General features: G+C 32.2%; 1 long non-coding RNA gene across 2 annotated transcripts in view; it reads right to left on the reverse strand.

Annotated features, from left to right (window-relative positions):
- LOC123456699 overlaps positions 1-12,133 on the reverse strand; it is an 85,582-nt gene extending 73,449 nt beyond the window's left edge. For both annotated transcript variants that reach the window (XR_006634626.1, XR_006634627.1), the window contains exons 1-2: positions 12,009-12,133; positions 4,131-4,217 (exon numbers count right to left, since the gene is read on the reverse strand). This is a non-coding gene — a long non-coding RNA (uncharacterized LOC123456699). The remainder of the gene's footprint in view (positions 1-4,130; positions 4,218-12,008) is intronic.
- Between the last annotated feature and the right edge of the window lie 3,267 nt (positions 12,134-15,400).

Genomic DNA, 15,400 nt, shown 5'->3' on the forward strand with positions numbered 1-15,400 from the left:
ATTAGAAAACAGGTATTATATATTCTATATAATACATATTATATAGAATCATATATTGTATAGTTATATTAGAAAATATTGGTCACCTAATTAGAGATCCATTTAAGAAACATTAAATATCCACAGGGTGCTCAAATGAGCACCACAATCTGGTTACAGATCACAAAACTTTGATAGTAATTTTAATATTTTTGTTTATTTTTATTTATTTGAGAGTGACAGACACAGAGAGAAAGAGGCAGAGAGAGAGAGAGAGAGAGAGAGAATGGGCATGCCAGGGCCTCCAGCTGCTACAAACAAACTCCAGATGTGTGCATACCCTTATGCGTCTGGCTAACGTGGGCCCTGGGGAATGGAGCCTCGAACCGGAGACCTTAAGTGTCACAGGCAAGCACTTAACTGGTAAGCCATCTCTCCAGCCCTGATAATAATTTTAGATAGCAATGCCCCAGTGTATTGGCTACTTCATTTAATAGTTTAAATAACAGACACATAAGTTCAAAAGAAAAGTAATTCTTGGCTTGGAAGGATGGCTTAGAGGTTAAGGCACTTGCCTACAAAGATAAAGGACCAGGTTTACTTCCTCAGGACCCATATAAGCCAGATGAACAAGGTGATGCATGTGTCTGGAGTACGTTTGCAGTGGCTGGAGGCCCTGGCACACACATTATCTCCCTCCCCCCACTCTTTAATAAATAAATAAAAATAAAATATTTGAAAAGAAAAGTAATTCTCTAAAATACAATGTGCTACTAAAATATTTTGAAATTCCTAAACAGAGTAGAATGGAATGACTTCAGGAATCGAATAGACATCTAATCTTGGAACTTATTATTTACAACTATTAAGGGTGAATATTTTGACATGTTATAGGTTTATAACAGTTAAATCTTCTGTGAAGTTTTATAAGAATCAAAAATATGTTACTATGTCTCCACTACTCACCTGATAAAACATGAAACATTAAGTGAATGAAGCAGTAAAATACAGCCATCAAAGTTCATCAATTATTTGGTGATGCCATGATGGTAAGGTTCTGGTCAAATTTTTCATCCAAAATTTTAAAAAGTTAAAATACCATTAAGAAATTTTTGAAAGGATTCAGACTCACATAAGCATTTTAAAGAGTAAGGACTGCAAATGTTTTCTAGGGAAAATATTAGAAAAGAGAAGAATTTGGGAAAGTACCAGATCTGTTGTAAACTAATGGAATTTTTAAATACCACCTAATGCAAAGCACATTCTATAGCAAGCCATAAGATTAAAAGCTTTTCAAGTTGCTATCTTGGGAAATTTCTTCCAAGGAAATTACTACCAAGCCTTGTTTTAGTATGTTCCCCTACTGTGCTTCCCACTGTGTTTTTTTAATAAGGAAAGCTATCCATTCATAGAAGTGTATCCTGTTCTCCATGCTTCACTGTCTAGCAGCAGGCAGATACAGTAGATACTTGGGTGTTTCTCTCTTTAATTTTCATTCCATAATGCTGATGCTTGCTTTTGCTGACTGATGCATGTAGCTCCATGGTTGTTTAATTATGAGTGGGCACAGATTTCCTCCATCTCATAACTTCCCCCTCAGCCTAAACAGTCCACAATTTGAGATGTCTCTATGTAAATAAGGTAATAGATGTGTAGTGTAATCACAACAAAAAGTAAACCTGTCTGGTTCAAATTGGTGCAAAACAGAAGCCAGATTAAATTACATATGATAAAGAAATTTTATTTTTTAATGTAGACACAAGAAGATACATTTGAAATTTCATTTTCTTTTTCTTTTTATATTTCAATGCATATGAAAAATGGCCATCAAATGATATACGATTGAAGACATCTGGAGTTGTTATAGAGTAGCTTTTCAAAATTTGCCCTATGCCATTAAAAAAGAGACTATGGCATTTCAATTGCAGAGAAAAATATTGTTTTGCATCATAAAGATCACTTTATTTATTAGAGATAAAATGACAATTTCTGTTTTATGAAAAGAAATAAAAGGATATAGGTTCCTTATGTGTGACAATATCATTAAAGGTATTTTACTCACAGTAAAAACAAATTTATATTCACCAAGAAGAGTTCCTTCTGGGAGCTATACTTTTTAGATTACTATGGATTTGACTATCTTCCAATTCACTTACACTGTAAGTAGATAAATTTTGTATTATTAGAAACAAAAATAAGTTTTGTTTTCTTTTGTTTACAGTCCTAAGAATTCAACCTAAGGCTTCATATATCCTACGCATATGATCTACCACAGAGCTATGCTCCCAGTTCCATGAAAATAAATTATTGACAAATCTTAAAATCCTTACCTTCTGTAGGTTTTTATATTATTTTTTTAGTGCCCAGATAAGTCTATGAAATGTAGTGCAATCATTCTTGCAACCATTTTTCCACTACAAAGATTAGGTACAGCAAGAAAATTGTACTTGCTTTGACAAAACATCATTGGAAATGAAAATATACCTTTTATAAAAAATAGTTATGAAAAATTGATGCTTTGCAAATTCAAAATATAAAGCTTCTATCAATTATTTACATTATACTAGTGTACATATACAGGCAACATACACACAAAATATTAATAATAACAGATATTTAAAGAACATTTAATTAATTCTCATATTTAAAATAGCCAGTGGATTCTAATATTTTAAAACCTCAATATCAAATAAACAGTAAGGATTTCATTATAGCAATTGAATTTCAAATGCAATGAAATTAAAGTTGGTAGATAAAAATGAGAGTGTACAAAGAGTGGAGGTATAGTGTCACTAGTATTGGGTTGTGCTGCATCCATGACAACAGAATGGAAGGTTGCCTTTAATACCATTATCTTACATACTCCCAGCTGAATGCTAATGCAGCTATACTGAAAAAAATTAAGTTTCAGATCTGAAGCCAGTGGACTTACATACAGTAAGCATAAAGCTGCACAATTCAGAAAAGAATAGAGAGACTAACGTTAGAACATGGAATCTCTCAATAGGTCATTACTTCAAGATGTACATGAACAGGCTGATGGTTAACCACTTATGAAATAAATATTAATAAAAGCAATTTAGTTCAACGAAAAATATCGGTGCTATGATATTTTTGAGAGCATAATGATAAATAAATAGATAGTTTCATTTTCCTCTACATTGAATTGGAAAAAGATTAATTTAGAATCTCCTGACCTACCTTTGAAGTCAAAACAAAATTAAACTATGAAACTTAATGATTGGATTAAATAATGTCTAGATAGTTTTTGCTGTTAGAGGAAGGCAACCATCCAAATTTCAGATAACTCTGTTTCATCTTAAAGAGGAACATCTGAACATCTATTACTGAATTATAAGAGAGAGAGAGCAGTGATGAGTGACTATGAGCCCATTGTCTGAGGCAATCTCCAGTGGAATTCAAAGTCCAAGACTACTTCATGATGGAGACTCTAATTGCAGTACTATTAAGTTTACTGCCTTACAAACCAAAGGAACTCTTCTGGGAGTTCTGCTCCAGTGCAATAACTTTTATTTTTGCATATGAAAATATTATTATGTCCATACAGAGATAATATGAAGTAGGAATTAGAGCTAATTCAATCCTTATAGGCCAAAATTAAATGCAGAAATAAGTCAACTTGCCATAATATTTTCTATTGTCAAAGTAGAAAGCAATACAAATGCACAAATAGAAATACATACACGATATAAAGCTTTATTTATCCGTGGAAGAGCAGCTTTTAACAACAATGTCATGTATATAGCCCATTCATTCTCCCTCATGCTTTCATAAATGGTTATCCAACATTTTTTAAAATATATTTCATTTATTTATTTATTTGAGAGAGAGAAAGATGGAGAGAGAGAGAGAGAGAGAGAGAGAGAGAGAGAGGGAGGGAGAGAGGGAGAATGGTCACACCAGGGCATCTACCCTTTATAAACAAACTCAAGATGCGTGTACCCCCTTGTGAATCTGGCTTACATGGGTCCTGGAGAATCGAACCATTATCCTTTGGCTTTGCAGGCAAACACCTTAACCACTAAGCCATTTCTCCAGCCCTATTCAACATTTTTGTATGTATCAGGTAGAAATAGCTAAGGATTGGACTTTATACAATACACAGGCAGTCATAATAAAATGTTACCTACTATGAAACTATCTGAGTTGAAAATTCAGCTGTGGCAGTTTGTGGCCTTGGGTGGGTTAGTTTTCCTCTCCATGCTTCTGTTTTCTCACTTGAAAAATAAAGAATATCATAATGTTATCCATAAAGACCAGAGATAGGGTAATTAATCTAAATACTTTCACCTAAGAATTGCCAAATAATAATACCTATAAGTTTTTATCATAATTATATCTTTTTATGGAATTTTCTATGTATATTTTAATTGATACATAAATTTTATCATGTTAAATCACAATAAGCATATATATTATACACATATCATGTATTTCTAGTGAAAATAGATCAAAATAATTATTATAACATTTTTGAAATATAAAAAATATTGTCATCTGTAGAACACTGGAATTAAATATATTTTATTTCTTACTATAACACTGAACCCAATGACCAGTTTCCCTATACCTCAAGTCTCTGACAAATATTATTCTATTTTTTTTTAACTTCTATAAAATCAACTTTTAATCATATACTATTGCCTTTTCTATAATGGCTTATTTCACTTAATATAGTATCCTTCTGGTCTGTATATATTGTTGCAAGGATTTTATCATTTTTATGATTATCCTTCCATTGTCTATTCCTTCACTGATTTTGACTCTTCCTTAACTATAAACTTAATTCCTAACCCTTTCCTCTGCTTCAATGTATTATTTTATTCTTGTATTGAATTTCACTGATAGTTTTTTTTTCTGGTTGTAATTATATTAGTGGCTATTATTTGTAAAATAATTCCTAAGTAGAAGGTTCATTGCTACCAAAATTATAATCATGTTGTATTGTTTTGTTCAAAGTTGAATCTCACTTTAGCCAAGGCTAACCTGAAAATCACCCGGTAGCCTCAGACTTGACTGGAACTCATGGTGATCCTCCTACCTCATCTGGAATTAAAGGCATGAATCAACACACCTGGTTAATTACAATTATGTTATTTTTATTGCACCTGTGGGATAGGCATTGTTATTGACATTCTCACAATATAGAGCAATAAGGGCTCAAAGATTATAAATGATTGCTTCTTGCATGTAGGGAACAAGTTCAATAATTAATAATTCTACATCTCTCAAGATGATGATTTGCTTCTGTGGATCCTGCAAGTACTACCTAAACCTTTGCCATTTATTTTTATGGCTAGATTTTGAAAGTATGTATCTGTATACATCTAATTGCTTATGGTGAACCCTTAATAAACTTTAATGTGGGCTGGAGAGATGGCTTAGCGGTTAAGCGCTTGCCTGTGAAGCCTAAGGACCCCCGTTCTAGGCTCAGTTTCCCGGTCCCACGTTAGCCAGATGCACAAGGGGGCGCACACGTCTGGAGTTCGTTTGCAGAGGCTGGAAGCCCTGGCACGCCCATTCTCTCTCTCTCCCTCTATCTGTCTTTCTCTCTGTGTCTGTCGCTCTCAAATAAATAAATAAATAATTTAAAAATAAATAATAAATAAACTTTAATGTTACCACATTAGTTTTTCAGCTATTCATTGGCAAATCAGTTCTCACATATGTTAAAGAGAGAAGCATGAAAGAAAAAAGAGCGACTCAGGATTAAATGGTATCTCTGCTTCAACTATAAAATGATGAAATGCTTGACTCATTTAAATAACTGTATAAAGCTTCAGTGTTTCAATTGCAAAGTTAACATATATAATTTCCCAGACTGGAATTAGGACATGTACTTATGGATACAAGTGTACTTTTAGGGACAATAGGACAAAATATTTGAGAGTGGAAAACTCAAGACATATGGTCATTGAATCTATAGAACAAAAACATTAGAAAGAATTGAGCACATGTTTTAGCACCATGAGGGTACAAGCTTAATTTGTAACAATTTTATGCATGTTTGAGGAAAACACAGTTTAGCTCTGTTTCTAAATTGTTCTGTTCTGTCTGCTCAAAAGTGTTTAAAATATTCAGAACAACTAAAGAGCAGAGCCCCCCCTGTGAGAAGCAGTACAGTTCTTAGAGGAAGCCAAATTGGAAAATGTAGATTTTTGTTAAAGTGATCCCTTCTGATGTAAATGATCCATAAAGAAAAGGAAATGCTCCCTGATGTTATGGAAAGGAAAAGCACAAAAGTAGCTAGTTCTCTCGAGTTTAATGGGAAAATTTATATTTGGGGATAAAGTACAGAATTACTGTGTCTCAAATTCTAAGACATAAACCCTGCCAATTAGACTTATCATTTCTCAAATTATCAAATATCCAAGTGATTCTTGTGACAGAAAATTGCATCCACTGATTTTAATAATTCAGAATGAAGCAAACATAACATCTTAGCATGAGTTCATTAATAAATAATTTTCAAATTAGGCATTTTTTTATGAAAGAAGCTTAGATAAAAAATCATTATCTTTCTCTTTAAAAAGTAGAAATACTCCTTCTTTGGTCCTGTTTTTCTGACAGGGGCAGGGGAGGGAGATTTCAAGGCAGGGTCTCACTTTAGCCCAGGCTGACCTGGAACTCCATAGCACCAAGCTGGCTTCAAACTCACAACAATTCTCCCAACTCTGCCTCTTGAGTGCTGGGATTAAAGGCATGTGTCATCATGCCAAACTTTCTTTCATTCATAAATACATCATATGTACTTCTGAAATATAGATATGCATTTTAATTATACTACAGTTTTGTTTCTTTATGCCAGTGTGTACCTTAAGAATAACACAAAATTTTACATCCCACCCTTGTCTAGAAAATGTTCAATACATTCCTGTTGAATTAAAGGCATGGTGCTCCAGCAATGATGTAAGTATATTTTAGCAAGCTATTAACAGATGGGGTCTTAGAGTGTCCTGTGATTCAATGTCCAGGTTCCTTGTGTCACAGACAAATTGGACAATACATTAAGTAGTAATAGTGAACATAGAGATTTCTTAAAAGTGAAAGTAAATCACAGAACATACTCCACAGTGTGGGGGTGGGCTCAAAGGAGCATGTGGCTCAAGAGCTCTGACTTCTTTCTCATGGTTCAGGAAAGGGAATGGTGTGGGTCATTACCTTGGTTTAATGATGGTCTGTTGTATAACTTTGGGCAATCTTCACATGTTCAGGCTGCACATCTTACCATCTAAGGTATGTACCCCATCTTACATAATCACAAAGTCATAATAGGAGATTTGCCTGTCCTGTTGCTTCAAGAACCAATTGATCTTCATCGTAGTTATATTCAACTCCCCCATAACCTGACCTTTCTTACTTCTACTTCTATCAAGATATGCCTGCACACAAATTTCTCATAGGCGAGGTGGTGCTGGGTGTTGCCCTACTCTAAAAAGGGTAGCCAAGGGAAGGTAACTGGGTTTTGCTAACTTGCTTTTCTCACTACTGCATATTTTTCTATAGTATCCTTTTGAATGAAATGAAAAACTAAATTCTATCATGTAACCATTAGGTGAGTTTGGTCATGGTTAAATAAGTATTTAGAAAGAATATGAGTTAATGATTCCATATGATGCGGGAATTCTGTGACTTATTCAAAGCAAAAATAATTTAAACAAAGATATTAGTTGATTATTGGTCAACTTAATGGATGAAACATGATTAAAAGACAAAGTGATCCATGATCCAGCTATATCTATAACTACTGGGTATATAACCAGTTTTCAAGGTCAATATGCAATGTGCAATGGAGGCACCTGCACACTCATGTTTACTGTGGCTGTATTCCCCATATCCAAGCTATAGAACTATTTTAGGTCCCATAACAGCCATATGGACAAAAAAATATGGCATATATGTACACAGTGAAGCTTGATTTGGGTGTAAATAAAATTATGTAATTTGAGGGAACATGTATGGAATTGGATAGCTTCATATTAAACAGAATAAGCCATACTCAAAAAACCAAATACTATATATCTTCCCACATATGTAGAACCAATAGTTGAAAAAATACATGAAAGTAGAAAAAGGAGTATTTGGAAAGAGACATAGAGTAGTATAAGGGGAAAGGACATAGGATATTGTAATGGGCAGTAAATATTATCAAAGTATATCATATATGTGTAGAACAAGCTCATAATAGACCTCATTCTATAAAATTAATATACACTAATATAATTTTTGAAGTAAAAACAAAAAATTAAAGGTATACCAAAACTAACAAGTGAGAAAAAGGATTAGAAGAAGTATAAGTTCTTTACAATTAGTAAAGAAAATAGTCAATGCTTCAGGGGCACATTAATTTAATTCAATTTATATAAAATAAAAAGTTTCAAGGTTATGGAAAACAACAAACCATTAAATAATAGGCTAACAAGCCACTCATACAATGTAGATACCACCTAAGTTAACATTTTGGAGTTAATCAATCTTGGATTCAATGTATCATTTATTATCTATGAACCCTTAGATAACCACCCAATATCTCAAGTTTTTCAGTACATGTATACAAATCTATAAAATGTGAGTTCTAAAGTCACCTGTTTCATAGTGTTTATATTGAAGATTTAACTATATAATATATGTAAAGTACATAAAAGATCCAGACACATAATAAACATTCAAAAGAGCCATGATGAAGGAAATGTATCTCTGGATAATAATCTTTCTACATTCTACACCTTATAGAATAAATATGTAATATTCCCATTCGTGATTACTATAATGTTAATATTGGCTCTATAAAAAAAGATTCAATGTTGGGTAGCAATTATCAAATTAATTTTAAAACATCTTACTTGGAAATTCAAAAGAATGCCCAGCACCAATTTTAAGGTGTTAGTGAATTTGTGAAATTTTTTGTGGGAAAATTGTAAAGGAGTTCTTATCATTTAGAAACACATATTAAACTACTCACAGAAACTTTAATATGGTGCCTAGAATCTGGTGCAAAATAATATAAAATGTGAGGTGAACAAGTTGACAGATTTGGGCAGGATTTAATAAATGTTGATTTTAAGGGACTAGAATACTAGCAAAATTTATACAATCTTAATGTGTGCATGTTTGAAATTCCATACATAAAAATATGCTAAAAAGTCAAAAAAAAAAGATTCAATAAGATTGTAAAGGATCTGAAAATTGTCACATATAAGGAACATATAAGCAAGACTGGAGACAAAAAATGGATATTTTAAATATTTTTTGTTTATTCTTTTTATTTATTTATTTGAGAGTGACAGAGAAAGAGGCAGGTAGAGAGAGAGAGTGTGAATGGGCACGCCAGGGCCTCCAGCCACTGCAGATGAACTCCAAATGTTTGCGCCCCCTTATGCATCTGGCTAACGTGGGACCTGGGGAGTTGAGCCTTGAAATGGGGTCCTTAGGCTTCACAGGCAAGCGCTTAACCGCTAAGCCATCTCTCCAGCCCCCAAAATGGATATTTTTAAACTGTAGCAATGCTCTTGTATGAAATGGTAACAAAATTTGTTCTGTATAATGCCATAAGGAGGGGAAAACTGAAGTATAGTTGCTAATTTCAAGGAGGAAAATATCTACTTGATATTCACAAATGTTTTAGCAAGTTTGTGGAATAAAAAATAGTGCTCTTAGTTTCTTTTTTATTTTTTATTATTTATTTACTTTTATTTATGAGTGAGAGAGAGAGAGAGAATGGGTGCACCAGGACCTTTAGCCATGCAAATGAACTCCAGATGCATGTGTCACCTTGTGCATATGGCTTATGTGGGTCCTGGGGAATCGAACCTGGGTCCTTTGGCTTTGCAGACAAATGCTTTAACTGATAAGCCATCTCTACAGCCCATAGTTGATTTTTTTAATCGAATTCCCAACTGCTAGGATGTTCAACTTGAAGCTATGACACTTCTTGATAAACATAGTGAAAACAATAGATTCTATACTTATAAGATTATTTCCATTCAAACTCTAGCACTCTCTGATTCTATACAACAGTGACAATGTTTTAATATGAAGATATGAAAGAAATAAAGTGCTGGTTTGAATTATCAATTTTTCATATGTATTAATATAGTATATTTATGTTATGAATATATATATGAACATATATATATATATGATGAAAGCAAATTGAGCAATAAGGTATCAAGAAGATAGGTTACTGAAGGCATAACACTGTTAACATATAAACATCTACATAATGTAGCAGAAGGAATCATAGGGAAACTATTCACTGATGATCTCTGTCTTTAATGAGATGCCCTCTTTTATTAGCCTGGGTTTTGATGTATTATATAAGCTGTTTAAACTTGATGGTCTCTAATAAATATTCTTGGATTTTTGTAGTATCCTTCCTTGATTTCTTGTATCATCATTTACCTTTGCATTATTGATTAACAAGCAAAACTGCAAAAAAAAATTGAAATCTCTCTCTCCTTCCATACCACAGTATTTGTATGAAATTACCTGTTGATTGAATATTTTGGCTAGGCAACATCCTTCATTAGTCTTGAATATATTAACTCTAAATTAACATTGTGATAATAATCTGTGGTGATACAAAAACCTCCCACTTACACATATTTGCCAAAATTTTAATTTACCTTAATGATACATCATGCGCCATTACTATGTGGGGAATTAATTCTTAGTCAAAACATCTCTGCAGGAGTTTATAGAGCAAAATTAAGAAGCATAAATGTTTCTAGCATTTGTAGAATGAGTCAAGAATAGTACAATGATAAATATAAGCTTTTAAATATAAACCTATTATTTTGTATTAGAAAATTAATCATGAACTTAAATATATAACTTAATATTATACATATTTTTATCTCTGTTAAGTTGCTTAAAATACATATTTAATTCCAATCACTCTGCAGCCTAGGAGCTCTGTGGCTCCATATTAATTGGGGGAAAAAGGGTAGCTTTTCATATCCTTTACCTACACCTAGTGGCAAATTAATCAGCTACTGGTAGTCAAGATAGATTTTCATCTTCCATTTAAAGACCTTCAACCCATGGAATTAGCTCTTTGGAATTTTGCCAAGGGGAAACCAATTCTAAGAAAATAAAAGAAGACCTAGAGGTTGGAGACGAGGCTTTCACTTTTGCTAAATAATCCAAGGTGGAACAACCTCTGACATTCTGATGACCCCATTGAGGACAGGCAGGTTGTAAGTGAAGGTATCTCCTATCCACATGCGTTTTGTACAATCATATTTCTAAATGAGCACCATGAATAAATGCCATTATTGTTAATGTTCTTTTTCCAGATCTACATTTCAGATAATGCCCATCCTTCCGCTTGATCTTTTCTACAGAGAAATTGGGAGCAGGAAGCTGGGGAGCTCATTTTCCAGTTCAGAAATTCTTAAAATAAATTAGCCCCTGGTTAGGTAGGTATTTTACCGTAAATTAATTTTAGATACTGTAAGAAATGACCTCAGACACTACCCCATCTGTTTCTTTTGACGGCAGGGTTGCTATTTAAAAGTTGGTGTTCAGATTCCACCTGCTCAAAAAGAAGAGTTTTCTAGTGGCAAGTTCCCAAAAGAATCCCCACAAATATTATCACGAGTTCTTCAAGAGGCCTGAACAGTCATAGAGGCTTCCTCCTTCTAAATGGGTACAATTTGGGGAATATATATGTACTAAACACTGCCAATATTCTCAACCTATATAATTTGTTTATGTTTTACACACATTTGTAAATATTTCTCTTAACATAAACACCATCTTGAAAAATAAAAAGTAGTATACAAATATACTCTTATTTGTCAATATAATTAAAAAGCAGTTGCGAGAAGGGAGATAATATGTGAAAATCATGGGAAATGATGTTAGTAGTTTGGTCATTTAGACTGTTGCTAGTTAATGCTGGCTAAATCATAGAATTAATGAGAACAAGGCAGCAAGTGGACCAAATATGTCTTTTCAGTAATACAATTTATAACCATTATCCTAGTGAGCCAACTGTAAAATACCTAATTTTTCCACAAGGGAAACCAGGTGAGTATGACCAGCTGAGTGCAAATCAAGGCCGACCACCAGACAATTCCTTTCAAAGTGAAGATCTCATGGTAACGTATTTCTGTATTCTAAACCTAGCATAAAGACAAGGAAGGAAAACCAGTATTTGAAGTGACATAGTTTCTTTCATAAATCATATTTTCGTCCTCCATACAGTATTATGATGAGGTCATTGCTTTCATTTCATAGCAAACTAAATATCATGGCTGCAATTAACCCTACTAACTTCCACAGCACTAAGAGATTTATGTCCTAAAAAGGTACAAAAAACATGTTACACATATTAAATGTTTTATATGGAGCTAAGAGTTTGTATTTGACAGTATTTGTACACAAAGTTAAAAATATGAAGCTGGCTAAAGTCACAAGAATATCTTTTAAAAATCAGTAAGTAACTAAGAATAAATTGTGGTTTCCATCCAAGTTTTATGAACGATTATTTCAACTTACAGCTTTTGCTTATATATTTGAAAAGTTTCCCAAATAAATAAGATTTAAAAACATTGTTTCCCAAACTATCAATTGTCATAAGCAGATATTATTTGTTTTAATTTTAAAGGTTATAGAACAAACTTAGGTTCTGTGATTTGTACATTTTAACGAACATCTGCATTTATATATAATTAAAGCTCTATAAATTGTGAAATATTCTTTAGAGTACATTATAGTATTAGTTATGAAATAAGTCCTACTTGTCTAGTTTTATTTCCATTTTGAGTCACCCACAGTTTCTTAGGGTTAGCCTAAATTACAAGCACTTACAATAAAATGAGGAAAAACTACTTCCAGCTCTTTCCTTAATTTTCTTTTAGGCTAACATTTCCCTCTGTAAAAGCTACAGTTATAACTAATAAGATATTCTAATGAATGCATTTTCAGCTTCTTAATGATTAAGAGAGTATTTCCGTTTCATTTCCATATAAACAAAAAATAATTTGCAGAGCTATGTTAGCAACATTGCTAACAGCTGGACATTTTCTTAGGTTGACTCTATGTATTATGCCTAATATAGCATATATACATAATACATTGTATATAAATACTAATATATTATTAACAAGTATTTATTTAAAAATGCTCCACTCATTTGGCAGAATCTTCCAGGTGACATACCAAAGAATTTTGTGTAGGGCAAATATGAGTTCTAGAAATGCTACAGTACCCTAGCTATTTTAATTCTATGCATTGTTGTAACTTCATTTTGTGCCAAAAGGGAAGAAAATTGTAAAAAGAAAAATAGAAAACACATTCTTCCAGAGAATGAAGCCCTGCAAAGTTAAAGCAAGAACCACAGGATTTGTCTTTCCATAATTTTATAGATCCAACAAAGTGAGAAACTCATGTTTTGTTTCAAATGAATGGTTCTCTGTTAAATAGAAATTTGTTATGGTCCACTATGATTAAGTTTACTAAGGTCTGCTAGTGTTGTCTCAGAAAAATTACACTGAAATTATCCATGTTATTGTGAGTATTCACATAATTTCATTGATAATTATTATAGCAACTGCTAGTGATCTATTTTTTTTAGAATATAAAAATGGATTTTCCAGATTTCTATACTAGTAACTATCAATAAAGTGAAAGTTTCATTGTTCACGGTGTACTTGTAGAAATAGGAAAAAATATCCCTATCCTCAAATAACAAAAGTCTCTAATATCACTTATATGTAATGAAGTGAAAATAAGAATAATGTTGTTCAACTCCATGCAGTTGTCTAAGGCAGTAATAAAATTATCAAGAGTTGACTTCAACATTTTTAACTAAATAAAGCTATTTTGGGAAAAATTAAATAAAACTGAGTTTTCTTTTCATGAAAATGATCATTACGTTTCACAAATATTTTTAGGCTTGCTTATCTGCCAATTTTTTTTTTCATGTAGCAAAATGCAAAAGAGTAAAATCGGGTTAGATAAATGTTAATATGTCCTTAACTACTAAAATCTTATCAGAGAGTGTACATAACAGCATGGTCAAAGTATCTATTTAATATATTGCCTTTGTCATGGATGAAACATTCTTATTTTATTAAATAATCTCACTATAAAGGGATATCTGCTCACATCACCAGTTTAGGTAATGTGTCTTGAAAACAGTCACGATTTTCATAATATTTATATACACTAGAGTGTCTGGTTAGAAGAATTGTGTAGGTTTCCCTGTGTTAATGTCTCCTACAAATTATGAATATATAAAATATTTCTTCAACATCCTACTGAAATTCATCTATTTTCCAAGGTATAATTCATAGCTATGTTAATATTCTCTATTCTTTCAATTTCAAAATTCCAGTTTAAAGTTAAAATACAAACAGAAAGCCAAATCTTAAGAAAAAGTCATGTAATCTTATAAAATTATGTCTATAGACCTTGAGTTTCAATGACATGATGCTCTGTGTGTGAGCATATATAATGATTAAAAATTTACAAAAAGCCATGAATGCCATTTTACTGTCACTTCCTTTGATTAACCTTCACCTGACCTCACTCCCTGAGGCAATTTCAGATTCTTTTGTTTCTACATCCACATCTCCAGTCAAGCAAGTGAATTTATTAAAAATCAGTCATTAAAACGATTTCCTCAGAAGCAATTTTTGTGATTTTTCACAGATGTTCATTGTAAAAATGAAATTGCCATTAAATATAATAACTACTTGTAACTGTTCAATTGATTCAGCAACTTAATTCACTGAAGACAGTTTTGTATTATGCATTCCTACAATTTGAACCGTTTTTCCAGGCCACTGAAATCAACACAAATAATATATAAATATTAATTAATAAAGGACACAATGACAATCACATGAAGTGGTCTGTTACAACTGACCTGGAGAAAAGCACAATATCACTTATAAGAAGTTAATACTAAAATACATACTGGAAATATATAAACTTAAAAAAATATTATTTATTTTTATTTATTACTAAAATTATTTCTGCCCTACATCATAGTCTTTAAAGTACTTGCTTGAAATAATAACTTTTTAGGAAATTTTCTGTCTTAGTACTGAAGTCAAATATTTGTTTTTTTAAATTATAAATGCATTTCTTAAATACTATGCTACCAGCTATGTGCTAATATTTCACAAGAAAAATAAGTCTACAAGAAAGCATTAAAATAAGGCTTTGTGACTAAAAATAAAAAATAAGTCCTTTGAAAAGAATTAAAGTGTCAATAAACCACATTTTGTACCTCATTTCATTTGCTTTTTATCCTTACCCTTTCATCTGCTAAAAACTGTGTGAGCAAAAGTTTAATTCTACTTGTTAATTGCAAGGGAAATTCAATCTTTACAATAGATAAAACAAGTTGTTACCACTCTAACCAAAAATCACTCACCATCATAAT

The sequence above is a fragment of the Jaculus jaculus genome, chromosome X (genome assembly GCF_020740685.1).
Source record: "Jaculus jaculus isolate mJacJac1 chromosome X, mJacJac1.mat.Y.cur, whole genome shotgun sequence".
NCBI classification, from domain to species: Eukaryota; Metazoa; Chordata; class Mammalia; order Rodentia; family Dipodidae; genus Jaculus; species Jaculus jaculus.